Source organism: Thunnus maccoyii, chromosome 6 (genome assembly GCF_910596095.1).
Source record: "Thunnus maccoyii chromosome 6, fThuMac1.1, whole genome shotgun sequence".
Classification (NCBI taxonomy): Eukaryota; Metazoa; Chordata; class Actinopteri; order Scombriformes; family Scombridae; genus Thunnus; species Thunnus maccoyii.
Genome location: NC_056538.1, coordinates 33,939,916 through 33,944,926, shown reverse-complemented (window position 1 = coordinate 33,944,926; position 5,011 = coordinate 33,939,916).

Here is a 5,011-nt window from a genome sequence, read left to right as displayed (position 1 = left end):
TACTTCTGTTACCATGGCAACAGCAGAGCATTGCTTCTCAAGTACAGGGCTGATGGTTGCGAAACACTTTTTTCTCTTATCAAATATACGTGTTTGAGCCGCTTCCTGTAACTCTGTCAAACTGTTTCTCACACTTAACCCCTTAAAATCCAGTTCCTCCTTTTCATCGCTTAAAGAGTGTTAAAATAATCAAACTTCTTAAGATTTAATGATTTGTTATGGGGACTTGATTTTTGTCCCCATAACAACAGGAATACAAGTACACACACACACACACACACACACACACACACACACACACACACACACACACACACACACACACAGTCCTAAAACAGCACAGTGGTCATGTGATGTCACCACACAGGATTTCTGGGTATTGAAGTCATTCGGAGCTGCTGTGTTGCATTAACTCTATCTGAACCAGTCTGTTGCACTAAAACATAATTCTGGTTTATTTTCATATATTTGTCCATCATTTCTATCAGTAATAACAACATATTACTCAGCAAGTTAATATCTGAGATCTGTGAACATGGTGACATCACTGAAAAGACGTCTGATAGGTCAGAAACACGAGCAGTCAGATGATCAGACAGGAAACAAACATGTTAGACAAACAGCAGTTTTAATGAAACCGTAGTTTTCCTTTAAGTCTGTATGAAGCGTCTGTTGAGCTTGTGTTCATGTGTTCGTCTCATCTGCTGCTCTTCAAAGAAGAAGCAGAAAGTAGAAGCAGTGAGGTCGAGAGAAAAGGTTTTAAAGTTTCAGACTGACCAGGCAAAAAGAGATGTTTGTTTTTCCTTCATTTCTTTTGTCTTTTTACGAGGATTATTTTCACCCCAAAATAAACGAGAGTATCTCAAACTGCAGTCTACCTTTACACAATCTGCAGGAATGTGAGGGACACATGTAATATCTACGAAAACATGTTTCTGCTCCCTTTGTTAGGGAAAAATGAACATCATTGTATTTATATTTCTTATCATATTGACTCTGTTTGTGTCTGTCTGTTCATGAACTATTTGTGATATTACATTGAAACAGGTTTAATGAATTTATATTTTAATGCATTCATGTAATTAACTTAACAAGAACAAAATCATATGAATTTCCACTTGAGTCATAAGCTCAGATGAGAGCTACTGGTACTCTGCTAAACTAAATTAAGTTAAGCTAAGTTAAGCTAAGATAAACTAGCTTCAGCAGGAGTTTAGCTGTTTGGTTTTTTTCCCAGGGTTGGATTCAGCTAATGCCTTATTAATGTGGAATAACAAACTTATTTCCAGATGTTGGTTCAAATTAATTTTCACAGCTCATGGGGAAAAAGTAACTACATTTAACTTTAGCTGATTAACTGATTCAGACCAGAGCAAACCAACTATAGGTTTGAAAACAGGATTACTTTAGATGTCCAGCTGACTGTCTCTCTCTTCCAGAGTCTCCAGGTTTCCAAGCCAGAGAGCAAACACTTTAGTCTGACTTGGTTTTTAGCTCCGTTTTCTAGTTGCTGAAGATTTAACCTGTTATTTCCACTCACAAATTATACTTGTCTGGAGCATATTTGGTAAAACAAATGTAAAAGTCAGATTCTGGTCCACATATGTTGTTTGTGGCTTTGCAGGTTAGTGGTAAACTGGTCACATGATTCCTGAGTGAGTTCAATAATCTGTGTGTTTTCACTGAGATGAGCTCTGAGCTGCTGGAAATCCTCACAGTGTTTGTTCAGTTCACAGCTCTGCACCAATATAAATACTGACTTTCTGATTTTCTCTGCAGGACTCCAGGCTGAAGATAAACACCAACCAACAGGTAAAAAGAGAGAATATATCTCATCTGGTCTGGGAACGCCTCTGATCCCCCAGGAGGAGTTGGAGGACGTTACCCGCACCTCCATCAGGACAATGAATCCACTTTGGTTTATGACCAAATACCCTCAAAGCTAATAACTAATAAAATATGCTAATGTTAGCATTGAAAAGTGAAAATCTAGATTTTGGAAACTCACAAATCACAATTTTATGTCATCACTGTCCGCTGTAGAGTTGCACATCACTAGTTTTTGTCTATAATATCTATAAAATGCAACGCATGGCATTGTGGGATTGTTTGCAGAAAGTAGTGCCTTCATGCCATGAACATCACTTTTTTGTTCCATTGTATAACATCTGAGTGTTCTACATACAGAGCATCAGAGGAAAGGAGAGGAGAGGAGAGTTCCCGCTCTGGGTTTCAGATCAACATATCTGAAGCACAGTTCACTGCAAACTACCAGTAGTTTCAGACACTTTTTATTCCCAAGCAAAATATGGCACTGCTTTTGTTGTTAATTTGAGAGAATTGTTTGAGCTGTTTTTATGTCAGCTGATACACAACAAAGAGGGGTAAGGCCTCACATTAGCTGTTGAAATGAGCTCCTAGATCAGGGGTATTCAACTAACATTTAAAGAGGTCCAGTTAGAGAAAATTTCTTGAAGCAAAGGTCCGGAAGATCATAATGTCTAACTATTTAGTGTGATATATATTTCAGTAGCCTAGTAGTTGTATCAACATCTGCATGTACTCAATACCTGACTGTCAAATCAAATGAATTCAGTACAATTCAAAAACTTTGACAATATTTATTGTCACGAAACATAGAACTGAACATATATGTATGACTGCTGATATGTTTAATGTAATAATAATAATCTCATTTACTAAATAAAATAGGGCTGCATTGGAAAATAAGAGAAAATAAATAAAATGTTCAATAAAGTGCTTAACTTCAGAAAAATAAAATAAAAGGAGGAAAAGCTTGAATTTCCCCTTTTCTGTTTCACATCTTGACTTCCTCTCCCTTTCTCCGTCTCACTCGTCTTGCCTCTAACTCTCTCTCATCTGTCTGCGCTGTGGAGTCGCAATGTTTCCTGCATCGAACCCACAAACTTGATTGGCTGCGTGGTATCACATGCTATGGCTTAACTCGCATGCAATTGGTCTGTGCGTTTCCTCATCCACTAAACCGCTACCGTAAAGACTACAAAAGCTGCGCCAGTTAAAATAGAAGCGCCCCGTCAGGTTTTAAATCATAACCTTCTGTCTCGGCTGTAGGTCCGGGTCTGTATGGGACTGCTTCTGGGTCCGGACCCGGACCGCGGTCCGCCAGTTAGTGACCTCTGTCCTAAATGCTTAAAGCTGTCACTGCCGTGCTGGATACTGTTTCATCTCCCCTAAATCAACTGGAAGCAAAGAGTGAAACTGGCTGGACTAAACAGTCAGGTAGCTCTACATAGCAATTAGAGAGGCAGAGGCTGATGAGGCTGTCGATGAAACAGGATGAGAGAATGTCCATCTGTTTCATCCAAGAGGCTGATTCTTCTGTTAGCTTTCTGCAGCAGCTGGTCATCTTTACACGGCATCCCATAATATCAAAACTTTTAACTGAATAACATGAGGATGAACCTGCAGCCTCGTCTCTCTCTACATCTTAATTTAGTCTTTTTCTGTCCAGTTTAACACATTCAGTATTAATCAACATGGATTTGATGAGGTCAGAGGCTTTTCCACTAAAATTGCTTCCCATTAATTTCTCCAACAAGACTTTCTGGACGTCAACAAAATTAAACATTTTTTCAGAATATTTTTTAAAAAGGTCAGTTAAAGTCATCAGTGTGGTCTGCAGCAGTTTCACAGAAACTCTTATCTGACTTGAACATGTTTTTTAAGGAAATGTATTATCAGTCATTTCATCTTCAGTTAATCATATGTGGTGTTCACTCTTCATCCTTTATCTCCTCATCAGCTTCATGTGTTTATGTCTAAAGTCAGGACATTAGTATCAGTGGCTTCAGTTCTGAGAAGAGGCTGCTCAGTTAGTTTGTTTCCTGGGTGATGAGGAGATAAAAAAAGGCACAACATTTTATTAGCTGAGGAGAGCTGACAAGTCCGTTAGACAGAGACAGACGGTCTACCTGGTCATGGATCACCTGCTGATGGTGTTGGTGTTGCTGTGGAGTTCAGGTAGGACTCTGCTTTCATGATGAACATGTTAAAGGTTGAAAACTCCTTTTAAAAATAATGATTTTAAATCAAAAACCTACAATCCAAACTTCACTGATGTAAAATGTATCAGTAAAAAGTAGTGAAGTATCAGTTCAGTCCTGATAGTTTCACATCGGTTCTTTTCACAGAGTTTAATGACTGATGTGTTTACATGTATGTTGTAATAAGTTGGATTTGATGATTCTCCATGAGTTAAGATCATTTTTCATCACTTCAAACTCATAAAACCATTTTCTAAACCTTTTGTATGATGACAAAAATGCATCCAGTCATCCAGTTAAAACAAGTTTGTTTCACTGAGTTTCTGGAAAAATGTTTTGTCTGTAAAATCTACAAAGTAAGAAGTAACTGCAGCTGTCAGAAACTGTAAATGTAGTCGAGTTAACCTCAAGTAAAGTAGCAAAATATCTGAACTGTACTTGCAGCTGTGTTTCCATCACTTATGAGGACATTACATTAACTTACATTCATTTCATGTAGACTTAACCTAACATTAACTTAAACCAAACATTGGCATAACCTGAACCTAATGTCATCTTAACCGGACCCTAACCTAACCTTAACTTTAAACCAAGTCTTCACTTTAGGATTTAATGATCCACGGTTTGGGGACTTGAGTTTTTTACCCAAGTACTCACACACACACACACTTTTAATAATAAAGGCTATTAACATGCTTTAATGTGAGCCAAATGAAGTTGAGATGTTTTTTCTGTCACAGGAAAGTGTCTGAGGACAAACTAACTGATGAGTATCTGATGTGAGATTAGAGATTATACTTCTGTTGCCATGGCAACAGCAGAGCATTGCTTCTCAAGTACAGGGCTGATGGTTGCGAAACACTTTTTTCTCTTATCAAATACACGTGTTTGAGCCGCTTCCTGTAACTCTGTCAAACTGTTTCTTACACTTAACCCCTTAAAATCCAGTTTCTCCTTTTCATCGCTTAAAGAGTGTTAAAATAATC